This window comes from Phycodurus eques, chromosome 22 (genome assembly GCF_024500275.1).
Source record: "Phycodurus eques isolate BA_2022a chromosome 22, UOR_Pequ_1.1, whole genome shotgun sequence".
In the NCBI taxonomy this organism is placed as follows: Eukaryota; Metazoa; Chordata; class Actinopteri; order Syngnathiformes; family Syngnathidae; genus Phycodurus; species Phycodurus eques.
The window spans coordinates 1,591,989-1,610,767 of record NC_084546.1 but is presented as its reverse complement, the minus strand read 5'-3'; the positions used below and the strand labels follow the sequence as shown (position 1 = coordinate 1,610,767).

The following is an 18,779-nucleotide window of genomic DNA, read 5'->3' as shown; positions in this document are numbered from 1 at the left end:
GGCGCTGGATCAAAAAAAGTTTTTTTTTTTTTAATAGGTTTTTCCGTTCTTGAGTAATCAGCACTTGAACATGAATTGGTTTCAACAAAAACACCGGTTTCTGACCAAAAGCAGAGAAAATGAGCTTTTTGTGAGAAAAGAAAAATGTCAGGCAAAACTGTGACTTTGACACGAGTATTTCCTTTGTGACACCTCAAACTATGAAACAACAAACGCAAGACTGAGAAAAGGCTTTTGATGGCAAAATAATTTATTCGCAGAAATAACCAAGAAACGCGTCACGAGGAATGCTGACTCACCGCACGGCTCTAACATCAGTGGCTTTTTTTTTTGTTTGTTTTTTTAACATGCTGTTCGCTATTCACTCCATGAACTGCATCACTTTTTCTGATGATCCAAATGTACCCTGACACATACTCTGTTTGTAGCATACGTATCCACACTCTGTTGGAATGTGAGGCGCCTAAACTTGTCTGACTTGCAACGTTTTGGCATTTCGCTGCCTCAGGATCGACTTGAGAAACCGAGATTCACCGCCTCATCTTTCTCTTGTACTCAAAGGATGTGCATCTGTTCTTCATTACAGTTATGTAAAGGCTTGAATTTCACAGGCAAGCTGGATGAGAGCCTCGTCCACGACTACGCGTTGAAAAACGTACTTTGACGAATATATACGTCAGTGGCAGTAAATGAGTGACTTGCTGCTGATTCTTGATTCTTATGAGAATTATATTTTTATTTTGTATTTCAGTATATGATTTAAGAAAATGTTAATGAACGAAAAAATGCGAGTAAATATTTGAACGCAAGTGTTTGTTTGAGCCAGTGGGGAGCCTGTGCCTCATTTTGAGCCAGGAAAAACCTGCTTTGGCTTCCTTTGTTGCCCCTTTGTAAATGATGGATTCATACAATGATAATGGGGGTAATGTATAGGTAATAAACGTGTGTGGGCCAGCTGTTGTTTGGCCCTGGGGAGCCTGGGCGTTTTAATCAGGTGGGCGCTCATCTGGAGAGTCGGCGGCAGACTTCTCGCTCGGCGCCGCTAACTCCGCTTTGACCTACATTTCGCCGGCCCGGCCGCCGTATTTGTCGCGGCGCCGTCAATCACGCCTCAACTTCCTGCTCCGACGCCTCATCGCGTCAAGCGTCCTCGGCGGCCGCTCGATGGCCGTCATCCATCACACGTCAAAGCGGCTCAAAGGAGACAGCGCCGGTGCGCGACTGTATTTGTGATCTCCATCATCGCTCGCTCGGCATTTTTCTATTTCCTGTGCTCAAGAAGCCTGGGGAAGAATCGTTAATGATGATTTATAATCCTTTTTTGTCTATTATTTTAGGCAGAGTGCCTCGTTTAAACAAAATAAGTAGAACGGAAAAGCAGCGTCGCCTGAGGCACGCCGCTAAACATTCAAATGCGCGAGCCAAGTGGAGCAAAGACGAGTTGGAAACAGTGGAGTTGTTGACATGTTAACTTTGCCGTTCTGGAGAACAACAGTTCATTAAACCAGTATGTGCTGGAGCTAATATTTATTCTTTAACATGTTCAACAGACTGCAGGCAAAATTGACCGAGCCAGGGGAACCTCACTCCATTCACATCACAACAGACTGTAATGTGAATATAAAGTATGTGGTATTGCAGTATTGGACCCATTGAAAGGAGACCATTTGGGATAATTGAGTTTTTGTGTGTGTGACCGCCTGTTTGGGCAGCAAACTAATCGGGCCTGAATGAACAGCGCCCTCTACTGGTTTTCGGCAATGTTGCGAAAGACGTAGCTACTGCACAACAAAACCTTTGAGCATCAAAAGGAGTTCTTCGCCCACAAAAATCATAGCCGTCTACGCGGCTTATCACCTTCCTTGGGGGAGGTCCCCGGTCAGAGTCGCCCTCTCGGGCGACAGCGTGGCGACGTCGCGCCGATTCCTTCCGTCCTTCCCGCCTCACTTCATCGCAGGCCCGATGGCCCGCTTGATAGCGTGTTAGCCGTTCTCCTTTCCACGATCACTTTGCGGCTGAATGGAAGCACCCGAGTGTGTTTACCGTTTCAATAAAATGCTCGCCGATTGCGCGCCGCGCCGTCCTGTCGAGCCTCTGAAATAAAGCGATGAATATGAATGTCTTGCGGGTACAGTACGAACCGCTACTTCAATCTCACCTCTGCAATTTCCACATGCAAATGTCCCGGGTGGAGGTGGCGGGTGGGTGGCCGGCGCGGCATAAATTACATTTGCATGCGATGGGACGAAGGAAACGAGAGAATTACAAACTCGGAGAGAGGCTGATTGCACTTGTCTCTTTCTCTCTCGTCGGCGCTTGTTGCTCGTCCTCGGCAGGACCGCAGGCGAGTCGCCTTCGGCTACTGCAACCTCGCATTGGGCGGTCCTTTGGACCTCCTCCACGGAGACGCGCTTATGGCAGATGTTTGCGAGCTTTTGGGCTCGTTTGATTTGATTGAAAATTGACAGATGGGCCAGGTCATTCATAGATCAAAAAAAAGGCTAGGTGTATGTGAAATGCACCCTTCCATCCATTTTCTGGACCGCTTTTCCTCATGAGGATCGCCGGCGTGCTGGAGCTTATGCCAGCTATCTTTGGACGGGAGGCGGGGTACACCCTGAACTGGTCGCCAGCCAATCGCAGATGTAAAACATAGTTTCAGAATAAAATCATTCATTCTCATGCTTGAATTGTCAAAATTGTATATTTTTACTATTTTCTGTTTTATTACAATACATTACAAAACAATACATTTTTCTGTTATTTAATACATTTCAATGAAAAAACATGAATACGCGGAGATATCCATGAATAACTGAGCATATCCCCCCCAAAAATCTGCAAATGGGCGAAGTCATGAATGACGAACCGCGAATATGTGGCGGTCCACTGTGCATGTCAACTTATTTTACTTATAGTTTGATTTAAATTAATTCAACAATTATTTGTTAGATGCATTCATTTTAGTTGAGGGAAAAATATGGCTAAATGAATGCAGCTTGTTTTCACTCTCGGAGGCAGCACTTCATCACCAAGTCGATTTCCATTTTGTCGATTAGTGTAGCACAAATACCTTTCACCGCCGTGTCGACAATGTCGGTGAACTTTCGAGTGTGTGCAAACACTGCAGCTCTGCTTACCTTTTGGCTTTGGCATGATAGCGGACGCATGGGCCGAGCTATCAAGTTATGGACGGAGAAACTCGATGCACGGGCGATTTTTCAACAAATTAGCTACATTGTGACGACACCATGAGCAAAGTTCCGAAGGGCTCCCTCACTGACAAAATTGCGGAAACGGAAAAACAAACGAAAGGTTTACTTGGTTAGCAGGCGATCTATACACACAATTAATAAGTTCATTCTCCGTCATATGTCCCGCAGACTTGATGAGCTTGGCTAATTAGCGGCTAAGTAGCTGAGTAGGTAGGCGGAACGTTCCAGGACATTCCGGGAAATGACGACAAGGTTGATATTCCAGGTATCGCTCAAGCGACCTGCCGGGCAGCGCAGCGTTTTCTTTCCATCACAGAGACTTTGGTCGCTTTGATTGGCGGCCATTAACCTCCGGCCCACGCTGTTATTCATCCCCCGCTCTTTTTTTCTTCCCGTCGCCATCAAAGGGGAGAAGTCTGAACACAGAGGGGCCCGTGTCGTCTTGACATCCTGGCAGTAGCCGTCACTGACGTCGGCCCCTTTTTGTTTTTTTTTTTGTCACCTTTGACGAGACGGCGGAAGCGACTCTTTTTAATGAGGCACCAAAGGTCACGAAAACGCGGAGTTAGCTCAGAATAACCAATGCGCCGCTGGGAAGAAAGAAGGCCAATCTTTGCTAACTTTTCCACTCTTCGTTCTAGAACTTCGTCCAGAGACGCAACTATTTGTACACAGACATTAAAAAGTAACTTTTGCATAGTACAGTACTGTATGTCTCCTTTAAGCATTCCCATCCCGAGGCTGGCGCTCCCAAACAAGGTTTCCCTGCGCACGTAATTGGATTGTCGTGTACTTTGCAGCCAAATGTGTGCAGCGCTCGGGCCATGTGCTCGTCACACAAACTCGATTAAACCAGTCTAACGACCGGGCGGCGAGCTGCTTCTGACGTACAAACTCTTGACTGCGGGCGAGCGAGCGAGCGCCGTATTTTTAGGATCATCAGGACGCATTTGTTGCTCGTCCAACAGGAGGAGGATCACATTGGTTTTGGTGTACGGCTGACATTTGATAGCATGCGTGTGCTAATCTCACACTCCAAATATGCAAATTCTCATCAACACAAATAATTAGGAAAAACATCTTAATTATGCTTGATACTTGCAACATTTAGATTAAATATAAATACAGCAAGAATGACACCAGAATGAAAAATCAGCTAATTTGCTACTGAAATCAGTCGATTGTTGCAGTTATCCTTTTATTGAGTGTGAGACTGAAAACCTTGTTTACTGCATTCCGTCTTTGTTCTATGCAATTTCTCCTCAACGTCTGCGAGTCAAGGCGCGTTCCCTTTGAGTTAAACACGTCTTTTTGATGGATGCCGGGCGTAAAGTGGGTCACCCCTCCTCGTGGAGGAGGCCACCGCCGCATCACACGTGGTCATGCTTGTCTCCTCCAATAAACCGTGGGGGCCATCAGCTTATGCACAAGTCTTCTTACCTCGCCATGGCGTTAAAGAGGCAGTCAAAAAAATAAATCCATGACTGGTCAGAGTCAGACTTTAAACGCAAACACGGCGGTCGTCCAAGGGCAAAAGTGTCATCATCTCACCGCCAGACCATCTGAATGTCATTACGCCGACTGATTGGAGTGGCAGATTCAAGGGCGTTCCGCTCGGCGCAGATGGCCGTGGAGGGCCGCTCTCCAGCCCACCAAAACAAGCCATCACTCACCGACATCACCAAACGCACTTACAGAGTTTTCAACAAAATTGATTTCTAAATAATCAACTCGTCCTTCGCTCAGACTGAAACTAGGCACTCTATTTGGGATGACAAAAACATCAAAATACATCCAAAAACAACAAAAATACAGTTTTCCATTTGTCATCCCAAAGCTACGCACATGCAGGTAACAAAACTGATCTTGATCCCAAAAAACAATGAACTAAATCAAATCCAGTTGTCCTATAATCAAGGTGACTTTACTTTTAAATTTACAGTTACATTTTCTTATGTCTCAGAAAATCAAAAGTAGGATCAAATGAAATCCTTTAGTCATACTAAAGCTTTGTGATAGATTTCGGGTTATAAAAAACATCTTTATTCTCAAAAATAGAAAAAATAAAATTGTGCTTCTTGTCCTATGGACGTACCAAAGTTGATGCACCCCCCCCCCCCCCTTTAAACTTTCGGTCATACTGAAGCTACGCACTACGTTTTGGATAACAAAAGTGATCTTGATGCATTTTAAAAAAATATATGTATACATTTTTTCTTTGGTCATACTAAAGCTACACACTTAATTTTGGGATAGATTGGTCCCCGCCAGTAAAAAAAAAAAAAAAAAAAAAAGAAATAAACCTTTGGTCTTACTTTAGCGCTGCATTAGATTTTGAAGAACAAAAATTACCTAGGTCTCAACCCAAAAACTAAAATAAAGTCATCATTTTGTCATCCTGAAGCTACTCTTCAGATTTTCCATAACAAATGCCCAAAAAAACAACACAAATCAAATCGTCTTGCACTGGATTTGTGAGAGTATAATATGTCCAAACATACAAACAATCATAAACCTATGCACAATATACTGTATATATAAACATTCATACAAACAGGAGTGAAAAACTGTCCCAATTGTGGCATTATTGACAAATACACAATCTACATCTGTATCTTGAAAGAATCTTCTTGTGTTATATCATCATTCAATATTCTTTGTGTGTCGCCGCCTATTTCTCGGATTCCCGTCACATGTTTACTTTTTCATTTGCATGCGTTGATTGTAACGTTGGCAAGTTCGGTGCACAAACTAGCCGAAAGTGCTTTCCCCCCCCCCCCCCCCCCCCCTTTTTTTCTGCCGTTTAATGTCACCCAATTTAGTGGGATGACAACGGCAGCATAATTAGACCCGCCACAGCCTGTTTCTTTTTTTCTTATTTTTTCGCCGAGCAATCGCGGCATGTTTTAACGTCAAGATAGACAGACGTCGATTGACAGACTTGGCTCCGCCACCCCAAAAAAAGAAAACAATGCGGGCAAAATACTGAATAATTCCACCCGCCTCAATGGACAGAATTATTCATGTCGCCTCGCCACTAATACCCCGACGAGAGAACGGCGGACTACTCAGAAGGCCTTTGTGCTAGCTTAGCGTCGGATCGGTGGGGAAAACCATGTTGAAAAGGGGCAAATATCCGTGACCTACTTTGTAATGCGTCTTCAGTGTGCTCCGCTTAAAAGTGTTTACTAGTGCTTCAGCGCTTCACTGGGACGTCTCCTCCACGGACCTCTCTCGGAGACAGGCTGTTGCTCTTACTGTCACTTCCATTTTGTTCATAAGCGACTCAACCATCTGTTTTTATCTCATTTGTCTGGTTCTAATTGGCATCACTTTTATGGTAATTGGCTTCAAACGCTCGTTTACCGTGGATGGAACATGCCTGGTGCCTGAATGATTGGTTATTAGACAGCGGGTCTTTATTGCACAGGGTCCTCGGTTTAAAACTTAAAACGTTTATTTTGTGTATAAATCTGAATACATTGTAGTCTGTATGACTAGCCAATGCTAATAGTAGTAACGTAAGCAAACGTCATAAGTCAAAAGAAGTATTTCTTAGCCCCAAAACGTCGTTAGTAGAGTCAATCGTAAGTTGTTTACCGATGACCTGTTTTCAAACCGTTTGTAACGAAAGCAGCGGAAATTCGCTTTCAGTTGCCTCGGACAATATGATCATGTGCTGCTTTCATGACATTGTCGTACATTCCTCGGAAGTATCGCAAGTTAGCTGTCATCACGAAACGCAAACCAATGGTAACAGAACTCATTTACCAAGAAAAATGTGAAGGAGACAAAGGCAGAAATAAGATCTAGAACAAAAACTAAAGTGTGTATTTAATAACTCATCATTTTGTCCCCCACTGATAAGCAAAGTTTCTGAACTGTTTATAATATAAGAAGTGCAATAGAAGATATGACGATGCACTGCTTTATCTAGGTTTTTTTTTTGTTTGTTTGTTTTTTTTGTACATTTCTGGGAATTATCACGAGTTATGTCCTTACAAAATGTTCAGTAGAACTTGGACGTAAAGGCATTCATGCCTTGAATGATATGTCGGACAAAACAATCCAACTTGAGGTGTATCCAAGCCAAAGTGTGTCTTTAATATCTCATCTGTTACACATAATAGAAACAAGAATAGAAATAATAACAAGAAAATATTTGTTGCCCATGACGAGAAACTGTTTGTAATGTAAGCAGAGATTTGCTTTACGTTGCCATTTAAAGAAGTTGACTGATAGAACCGTCACTAGGAAGGTTGATGGACATAATCAAGGCCTAGTCAGACTCTATTGTCGCTCCGACTCCGGATGTCTGAACAAGCGGAGCGTAATGTTTGCAGTGTAAACACCAAGATGAGGACGGATTGAGGGGGGCGGGTTATCATCGTATGGCGGCTTCATTACGTCTCGCAAACATGCAAGCGCCCTCGTGCGCAGGTTTGGCGCGGCCGTTCCTCGCCACCGCCGGCCGGCCGCCTGCCAAAGTCCTTGAGCGGCGTTCAAGTGGGCCTTGTTTCCCTCCCGCCTGTTTGCGGAGGCTGCCAGTCTGCTTGGAAGGCCGCAAGGAAGTTCTACATACAAAAGGAGACAATAGAAAGAGGATGGCGTGATGAAAGCTCCTCCCTCCGTGGTGTAATATCTCCACGCCGGATATTGTGCCTGCTGTTAAACATGCGCCTGCCATTGTTCCTGTAGCACTGCTGCCTTGGGCTTCCTAATCAACAGATGCTGAGATCTCCACTCTTAGATGAGCCAGCGCCTCATATTGTCCTCGCTGTCTGTCATCACACAGTCCTCGTTCCCTTGTGTCCCTTCAACCCAACCACGTGTGCTGGGTTCCTCATAATCTTGTTAGCGTGTTGCAAAGGCCCCAACCGTAACCAGAAGCCTAACCCTCAAAGAATCATCAGTAATCCCGCACGAATGACAAAAATCTGAACCCCTAACCCCTAAATTCGTAACACTTATCCCCTACACTAACACCCTACCTTCTTAACGTCTTTACAGTAACCTTTTCCCCATTTTACCCCTTAACACTAATATGACCCTCCAATCCTACTGCTAAATCCCCAAACCCCAACCCTGATCCCAATCTCTTAAAATTTACCAAGACCCAAACCGCCTAAGACGACTCTAACCCCCGGCTCTCTTACTTTTAACCTTACCCTAACCCCAACCTTAGACCTTACTCTAACCTTTTTCCCTAAACAGTAGCCCTAACCTCAATCCTCCAAACATGTCTGTGTAGATTTTCAGTCATCCAGGTCATGGTAAGCCACTAAAATTGAATTGAGGCAACTGAAAACAATTTAAGAAACAAGTCCAGTTGCCTCAATTGAACCGTTGCGGAATCCCCCAAACCTTGCCTCCTAACACTAATCCCTACTCCAACCCTGATCCTCATCTTCTAGCCCTTACCCTAGCCCTTTACCTTTCCTCCTCAACCTTAACCACCTAAACCTGTAATCTGCAACAAAACAAAACCTCCACACGTTCACCTCCAAGCTCCCTCGGACACTCCTTTACCAGCCAGGGCGAGCCTCCGCGATAATAATGGGCCAGATGCAGGATGAATGTTTGCTCTGGATATTATTAGTACTTAGGCAGGACAGGTCAGCATTGTTGTGCTTAGTTAGATTTTATATCGTGCTGTTAAAGTCATAAAGTTAACTTTAATGATAGACATTCTAAGGTGTCTTAAAGATGAGAACTGTGCAAAAATCCCGGGAGCATTGTTATACTTCTGTGTAGACAGACAGAATTATTGTTTGCCTTTTCTCAGTCCAATCTTTCATTTGAACACAAAGAAAGACATTTGCTCGGTCTTCACCTGCCCTAACCGGTTTCCGTGGTTTGTAGAATATTTGCGTCGGTCCAGCCCACATGATTGCAGCCCACCGCTGCGATTCGGACTTCTTGATAAGTTTCATGATACAAATAGATACAAATAGCAGGTGAAAACCTGTACCTAAAACTAATTTCCGACCAATTCAACAAGCAAAGCTCAAAGCACAATTCAGATTTTTTGGTGCTGCAGTATTTGGTCCAATTTGACCAAACTTGGTGGAAGGTTAAAGCAAGGGTTCAAGGACGAGCCCATCCATCAGAAACCTTCCTGAACGTTGCTCTCCTGGCGACACAGATGATGACTTGGGAGTCGTAGTATGTCTTCTTCTTCCCGATAGCAGTCTTAGGTGGAATTAATTGTGTTCATTAGCGAAGCCCATCTGCCTTCAGGCCCAAAGAGCCTTATTTAAAACATGAGTTCATCATCCGGGCTCATGATTTACAATTGGCTTGCCCTTGCATGGACTTCATCTGAAAATTGCTTGCTTTTTCTCTTTCAGCAAACGCCAGTGTGACGGTAGGACTGGAAGGACCCCGTCAGAGCGAACATATCGTAAGTGTCTCCGTTATGTAATAGACAGTGTAAATCGGAGCAACTCCGAACGTTTGATTGTGCTGTGATTATATTGTATTTGCCAAAAAGCCTTCTGCGAGGCGCACACTATCAATCAAATGAGTAAATCCCACAGAGAGTCACGATGCTCATTGGACATGCAGACGTTGTCCTGTTGCTTCCCTATAATGAGATCTGGAGGCGTGCAATCTAATATGCAGCACGCAAGACTGGGCTCACTCGGACTCTGTGGTTATTCAAACTAGTGTTCTCGTTGCATTTAGGTGACTTTTACTGATTTTAAACTGTAACAGTGCGTTTAGCTCCAATTTGCGAGATAATATTCAGCACTGAGGCTGCGGCGCACAAAACCGTGGAATCACACGGCCTCTGTGGTCACTCGGATGGTGCTCTTTTTCCATTTCAGTGACTTTTACTGGCTTAAAACGGTATTCTCGCTTCCCAAATGGCAGTCCCCTGATTTGCGGTGTAATATTCAGCACACAGCGCTGTGGGATTGCACGGCAGCTGTGATCACCATGCCGGGAGGCGACCGCAAATTGACTGTCCTGTTTCATTTTTGGTGACTTTTACTGATTTAAAACTGTACTCTACACTCATAGCAGCAGGTTCAGCTTCTCAAATGACTTTACTCCAATTTGCGAGCTAAAAATGCAGCAGACAACACTGTGGGATCGCACAGCCACTGTGGATTGGGTTGTGTTTCCATTTAAACGAGGGGTTTGCAGTGTTTCAACTGCTAGTAAGATTTGAATGTATCTTCACTTCACTAATCCCGCCCCCCCACCCCCCACCCCCCCAATTCGCTGACCAAGGCCACGCCCCTTACTAGCGCACACACGTGCGATTCTCAAACGTGGCCATTCATAATGGAATGCAATTACGAAAGTGTGTAGTTGTGGTAAGTAGTCACAGAGAACGCATATCTAGCTTCAACAAAACAGCAGCGCTAGCCATACTAAGCTAGTGTTAGCATTGTAAACACGGCGACGTTAGCCACGGCTGCTACACTGCTAGTATGAGCGATTTGTAATGGAGTGTTACTATAACACTAAATATTATTGGCTTGAAGTTGAATTTTTTTTGGCGCTGTACAATCAGTTAGGAAGCAAAAAGTGGTGATGCACGTACCTGTCGAGCAGAAATGTTGCTCATTCCGTGTCGGTTGTTGGAAAACGAGGGATGAATGAATTTCTGAAGGTGGACATTCCGCCATAGTTTCAGCAAAGCTCCTTAAGCCCAAGCTAACAGGTCAGCGCCAGGCTGCGGGGGTGCCCGCAATTGCGCGGCAAATTAATGACATCTCGGCGGTCACGCCTTCTGTATCTGATTGGTTGTTACCTTTCTGCGCACTTTGATGGTCGTCTTTTGCCACTCAGGTCACAAATGAGTAATTATCACTTTCTGCCGCGTTGGGGTCACACTCGCGGCTGTCAGCTATGATTGATGTGAGGCGCCTCCGCGTACCTACTCTATCTTCCTCTGGAACGTGCCTTCCATTAGCGTGCGTATTAATCACGTTTAACTTGCAAGTCCTTCTGCACCTTTTTGTTGTTCAGCTGTGACAAATAGGCTTTTGCTTAACCATGTTATGTTGTAGTGGGTATCGATGACCTTTCCGGCGTCTCCCTTGCTGGGAACAACAGCTATAGATAGCTAGGTAGGTAGATGGAAACACGCAAAGATCCAACTCCCACATTCATGAAAACAATCCAGAGTGAGACGCCGGTCTGTCACGAGCATCCTTCGCTCTTTTGGCCTGCGGTCAGCGTCTCATAATGAAAGCCGCCGCGGCCACGTTTCCCCGTGCCCCGCTTTTAATCTCGTCTCGCAGCAATTTCATTTCCTGCCCGGTTCGATGAATCAAGCCCATCTCGTGTCACTCTCACGCGCTTTACATTGATAATCCGCATGATGGCACATCATCTTCTGCAGATAAACGAGCACCTGTGCTCGTAGGCTTCATGTTTAAGGACGCAGTGTCAGTCATATGAGCCACTTTGAGTGGTTCTGCAACTAGTTTTTGCGAGTCGCTGACTGTCTGCAACTAGTTTGGCTGCGATTCCAAATGTTGAATGGCTCGTTGACGGCGTCAAAAAATACGTAGAAGTGACAAATCTCGACTGAGGGACGAGTATCTTTGTATGTCGGGGAGGTGCCAAATTTAGCCTGGGTTGTAAGTGGAATCTACGGAGAGTCCTTGCCGAATATGGATGCACATGCGCACTTCACGTGCGTTTTTCTGGACTTTTCAGGGTAATGTTGTGATGAGTTTGAAATGAAATGAATGGAAATGCCATTAATTCGTTCCAGCCTCCCAAAAAAGCCAACACACATTTTTTTAAATGTGGTTTTAATTTAAAAAAATGTACGAAACTGTCGTTTAATTTACACGCTGAAGCTTTTTAATTCTCCCATAAGTGAGGCATTGAGAATTCAGTTGCGGGTCTTAACATGGACAGCAGTTCCTGGTAGGTTCGCGTGTCATGCCGGAGGCCGCCGTCGCCTCTGCCGTTCACGAAGCATCAAAGCGTGACGGTGACACGGCGAGAGAGGACAAGGCTTGTCCTAAGGGACGCCCCCCCCCCCCCCCGCCCCCAACTCCCTTGTGGTGGTCTGATGTGTCCTCTGTGAGCCAAAGTGTCTCGGACACATTGCGGTCACCCCGAGCTGGAGGAGATATGACAAACAAAAAAGGTCCGACCCTGCTCGCCGCCGCTGCACGACACCCGACGCCAGGCTCTGCGGTCACCCAGCCGGCATCTACTATAGCGTATCATTCGAGCGCTACCTTTACTGGTTCTTGTAGGGCTAGGCGTTGTGGCCTTCAAATGAAATCTTATGATTTATTTATTTTGTTTAATTTTTATTTTTTATTTTTTTTCACAAAAATACAGTTTCTGATTTAAATAAATAAAAAAAAAAACACACACACACACAGAAAAGTGCCAATGTGAAATGTATGGAGCAAGTCTCAAGCTGCTCTCAGATCAGCGTTTCGTGACTCATTGAACGGCCGAGGCGACGGCGGGGAGGCCAACGTATCTGAGCTCCGACACCGGCGCCGGTGGGCTTAATCGCTGCGGTGCGAGCCTGCTTTTAGCTGGCCGGCAGCAAACAGATGCGCTCGGTTTGTCTTTGTGTTCTTGAGACTTGTTGAGAGGCTGGTGGCGATTTATCTGGCGCCAACTCGCAACACAGCAAAACAACCTTGAACCGTGTTTATGATGGGGGATATGTTCCAAAACCACCTGCAATTGGGGAAAATCCACAATATGGAGAGACCATATATATATATATATATATATATATATAAACTAAAATATAAAAGTAATTTCTGCCCCTACACACACACACACACATACTTACACACATACATATGAAAAGACACTAATTCTTATTCTAACAGATTGCTTCAAGCTGTTATTTTGTCAGTCCCAGTTGAACTTTACTATAAAACTGACACACAAAACCAAAGAGGATTAATCATTATATAGTTATTGACCAACATGTTCAATCAAATCAGTTTCAGGTTACTTTATTCGTACAGGTAGGTAGATTAGCTTTGCAGTTGTACGTGTAACAACAACCACTACAATAGATAAATAAAAGCGTACTCAAGCCTCCTATCAAAACTAATCCCAACCAAACCATGTCATGTAATTTTACGAAATCCTGCTAGCATAATGCTAACATCAAATATGAAATGCCATAGACTGGCTCATGGAAAGTAGCATAAACCTAAGTATAAGTAAGTATAAACCTTCAAACAACTGCTGCTTTAACACACATGGAGCAGCAACGCATACAAACAACGCATACAACAATAGTCACAGGCGTAAATTCTCTTGGTGGAGCGGGGGGCACTGTCCAAGCGTCAGAGGGGGGTGCCGACCAGAGCGGCGTGAAACCACCGCGGTCGGCATCCTGAGCCAAAAGCACCCAGATGCTTGTTTAATGCGGCGCTGGCTGCCGGTCGGCTGAAAAAAAATTGAACACGGGAACATAATTCATGTTGTCTGTTTGCAATGTTGCGACAGCAGCCAATCTTCTGCCTGTGCGGCCCCCCAAAACACGCCCCCCCCCCCCCCCCCCGCCCCCACCCCTTTCCTTTTTCTTAATTCCAACCTGACACCTCCACATAGAAACGGGCCTTTTGAGACGTTCCAAGTGCAATTAGCCCGATGTGCGACTTCCAAGCCGTTTGCGTCACGCCGACCCCAGTTGCCGTGGCAACCGAACGTGTGCGGTTATTTCGGCAAAGTGCGTCAGGTTTCTCACACCTTCTGAGAATAAACTCGCGAGCTGCATCGCCAGACAACGGAGACGAGCGACGCTGACGACTGCGTTATTGTACAACATCGGCTATTACATTGTGTTTACTTGTACCTGTATAATCACCTATTACTACTTTTCCCATTAGCCATTTTATTACCTTTTTGACTCGGTGATACTAAAGATGGATACTTTACAAATGTATCCATAGTTGAACTCATACTAAAAACACTGTGATACGACAACACCTGATAGCAGCAGCCTGTTATTTACAGGTATGTACTATACTACACGGTGTTCCAAATCATGACTTTTTTTCTCAGTTTATGTAAATGACAGTCGACATAATTTTCAAGTCGTCAACCGTTAAGAGTATAATTTTGAATGAAACTCCCATTGATGTTTTTTTTCCCCCCAAAAAATATTACACACAACAGTTTGAAAACATTTTCTAGATTGTAAAGAACTGAAAATAGTCATTTGTTGAATTTGCAGAATTAGGATATCATGTTGACTGAAATCAAAAGCTATTTCAGTCGAAAAAGTCTTCATATGTCAAGTTACATGGGAGCCCTTATTTGAAAGCAGCTTTACAATTCTTGCAATTGGAGAACCTGGAGAAAACCCGCAGAACCATGCCCAGATTCAAACTTCACTACTGCACTGTACTGTTTTACTTTGTGCTAAAATGGCATGACGCTTTTTTTTGGGGGGGGGGGGGGGGGGGGCTTCGCGGCTCGAAAGGTGCCAGGAGAGCTGAAAGTGCTCTCGGCCGTGCTTGCAAATGGCGTCGGAGCTCCTCAAAGAGACGCCCGTGCACGCTCCGGTGCACCGGCTTTGATGTGAGAGCTTCTCTCTAGCTGACAATGGGGGCCTCATTTGGCAAACAGGAACCCAGCACAGCCCACCTGTCACCTTGGAGCGACCTCCAAACATCACATCCAAATTGCCGCGCTTCCCTCCCGTGACCCTTTGGGTAACTCCGACACACGGCTCGAACATTTTTTACAGGTCAAACAGGAGGTTACAGACCCATCTTGGCACTTCTCGTCGTACGCCCTTGCAGATCGGAAAAAAAAAAAGAATACTGGCTGATCTAACACAGGTGCATCTGGCTCTTTGGATGCTGTCGCCATGGGGACGACCCCCCCCCTCTTGCAACCGGCGCCGCCCCCCCGCTGGCCTAGTTCGGCTCGCCTGCCCTTGCTGAAAGACGTTATGCAACCGTGGCATAAGAGACGTTTCAGTGAGATGAAGACCCGAACGTTCAACAGTGTCAGGAAGAAAGTCAACATTTCCGAGTCTGCGTTCGAAATCGGTCACGATTCGCCGCCTTGGAAAGTGAGTTTGCCATTTTCAAGCGCTCTTGGAATGTGTTGTAAGCACAAGTTTCCTCCTCTATCAGTGCCCTCAATCTGTCTCACAATGCATCTTGAAAAGTAGAGAATAAGTCCAAATGCAAATACTGTATATCCAATAATAAAATAAATGAATAGTCATTCTCCTTTTTAAAACAATTATTTAATGAGATAAGTGAATTTGAAAATTACAAAATGAATGCTTGAAATGCATTTAAACTAGACGGGGGAGGCTTTTTTTTTTTTTTTTTTTTTTTTTGCATCTTGTGTATGTGCGTGTGCAAGATTATTTTTTTCCCGCTTGGAGACTAGCCTCCCGTAGTGCGTCTTCATCTCTGAACTCCGACAGTGGCGGCGGGACGACGAGGCCGTCGCCGTAATCTTGTTTGCTCAGGGGCGCCGCTGTCTGCGACAAAAGTTCCGCCTCGGAGATACTTGTGAGCGCTTTCGCGATAAGGCCGAGGATGTTTGCGTCGACGTGCGGACCCGCGGAACGACGGGGCGGAAGTCACAGTTCGCACTAGCGGCTAACTGCTGGGAAATAGTATGTGGAAAGCCAAAACCACCCAAAAATAAATAAATACATTTCTAAATTTCCCGCACAATGACCTCATCTTTGAGTATGCTGCAAAATCGTACCTCGTGAATTTATCTTCTTTCTCGTGAAAAAATCTTACTGTACTTTTATCTTTAGACAGTTTTGACTCCTAAATTTTCAGCAGGACTAAAAGACTTGTTTTAAGATACAGAATATTTTATTTTAAGAATTTCATGAAGCAAATTCATATTTTCTTTCACTTATTTTAGGGATAAATGTTTTGTTTCAAAAATTGTTATTTCTTTATTTTTACTTGTTTTAAGAAGGTAATTTCCCCCCAGTTTTAATAAAAGCGCAAAGTAAATTTGATCTATTATTATTAATATTAAATCTCGCGACCAACTTGCTAAGTTGTCAATACTGACTGTGCTTTTGTCAACTAGCTCATCAGCTGCGATGGCTTTGAACCACGGAAACTCCCCCCCCCCCCCCAAAAAAAAGAGAATAAACTCTCATCGTCTAATCCTCTGTTAAATTCTTCAAGGTCAGCCTGCTCCGCCGAGCTGCTCCATTTCCGTATAGATTACCGCGGTAATATCTCTCTGGCGGAGTGTGGGCCCCCCTTGCCGCCGCACCCCCTCACGATCCAAAGATTGCCTCTCCTACTTGTCGTTACATAAGCGATGCTTGTGGAGCATGGAGACGCTTTTGGACGGTATCAGGAATTCTCCAGCGGGAATGACATTTAGCGATAGCTGCGAAAGGTCGAGGGGGTCCGAATTGCGTGCCCCCCCCACCCGCCCCCGCTGCCATTGTTGTTGTTTTTTTTTCTTGCGGAAAGTGGCACGAGGTGATGAGCAGAAGGCTCGGAGGGGAAAACGTGAAAACGCAGCAGGGAGAGCGGGAGAAAGGCTGCAGATGGCTGCTGAACAGCAAATATTCACCAGCGCTCATTGTGACGCGCGCATATTTAGCGGCGCATTTTTAATGAGGGGGACGCGTGCAAAGTGAGACGGCCTCGCGCTATTCGCCGCCTCGTTCCTGTTTTGAGTTTTGTTATTTTTTTAAAGTCAGGTTTTGGGAATCAGGAACAGGAGGTCTGAGTTACGAAACTGGGACTACTAGGCGAGAGAGAGAAAAGGACAAGAAAAATCGACTTAATTAGAGGCTTTTTCATTCGTTAATCACATTTTAATCCCCCTGAGTGCTTTTAATTTCGTTGATGTTAATGCTGGTGTCTGTGCGGGTTGCAACATGTTTTGCGTAAACAACTGCATGTAATTCTGTGAAAATGTATTTTTAAAAATGTATTTCTCATTTAATAATTGTTTATTATAAATAAAATTTAAAATATTATTGAAATAAAAGCTTTTTTTACATACACATTTGCATTTGCATTAAATAGTTCCATTTTTGTGTAATTAATTACAAATAATGAAATACGAACTTCAATGATTTTAATAAAATTCATGCTATTTTACATATTCTTCATATATATCTTAACTGTACATCTGATACTAACCTATACTAATAAAATAAATAAGACACCCCGATAATATCCTTTCCTGCCGCTTTCCCTCTCTCGGTAAAGGCCGTAACGGTAAAGCAAGCGTTTGTTCGACTCGTCTCGGCTGTTAAACTGCCTCGATGGCCAGAAAAGTCGCGTCTCAATGTTTTCCTTATTTTCCCCCTCCTCACAGTCGTCTTTATCTCAGCGGCAGTGTCGGTTCAGGCAGAGTTCAGCGGCGGTTTCCCGAGGCGTGGCGCGTGATCTCGTTCTCGTTATGGGTCAGCGCGGCGCTCTGGCCCGGGATGCGGCCGGCGTGCCGAGCCGGGACCCGCCGAGAAAAGTCCAATTTCTCTCTTATTGGTCGTGATGTATCCGAAGTGGCGGAGCGGATGAACTGGGAGAAGACGAATGGGGAGGCTTGCGGGCCGACTTCCTTTCACCCAATTTCCTGGGCTAAAACGACTCACGGCAGAACGTCTTTGCGGTGGAGTAAGAAGACTTGGTCATCATATTTACTATTTTTCATTTGATTATTTTATATTTGTGGCCTACAATAAGTGCTTTTCAATTAAATATTTACTATAATTCTACATAACGTACAAGTTCGGATCACATAAGCCCGTCATAAACTGAGGAGCCTGTGTCCGGTGAAATAGTTAACAGATCAGACTTGCTCTTTTAGTCAGAAAATAACGTTATGACAAGTGTGTCAAAAACAAAAAAATTCAAGATGAAGAGTTATCTTTTGAATTCAGTGGTATAGACAACGGATGGATGGACCTTTGTACCTGCAGTTGTTGCCTTTTATTTGGAAAATAACATTTTGACTGGCATGTGTCATTAAAAAACACATTCACTGCCATTGACGCCTTTAGAAGTCAAATATCCATGTTAACTGGGAAGGCTGGCAGTGAATGAGTTAGCGTTATTTCTTGGGGTGGTACGGTACATTTATTCATCAGAGTCAGAATCCTCTTTATTTGCCAAGTATGTCCAAAAAACACACAAGGAATTTGTCTCCGGTGGTTGGAGCCGCTCGAGTACGACAACAGACAGAGAACACTTTTGAGACATAAAGACATTGACAAAAAAAAAAAAAAAAAAAACAGTCACTGAGCAGTAAAGGGTTGCTAGTTATCATATTTGGCACACTTCTGTATCATACAGTTCCCACATATTTGGTCAGGGACTTTTCATAAGAAGAGCAGATTAGTGCCAAGATATAAGTGGAATGCCGTGGTTTTATTTTGAGCATGCACTTGTGGTGTTTAATTTGACTATTTAGTGGTACCTGGACTTCTCCCCGTGTTATTGAATAATAATGCCATTAAAAGTGGGTTGTGGCTTGGCGACCGTCATCAAATGCTGGTTGCAGTTTGACAACAGTGGAGAAGCACTGCTTTAAGGAAATGGACACGATGGAGGGTCCTGTCAATGTGACCTCAGAGGGACGATGTAA

General features: G+C 44.5%; 1 protein-coding gene across 1 annotated transcript in view; it reads left to right on the top strand.

Annotated features, from left to right (window-relative positions):
- Positions 1-18,779, top strand: part of syt1a (synaptotagmin Ia) — a 75,749-nt gene that overhangs the window by 13,801 nt on the left and 43,169 nt on the right. Inside the window, 1 exon segment of the mRNA XM_061667769.1 lies at positions 9,566-9,618. The gene's annotated coding sequence lies outside the window, so the exon portion shown is untranslated.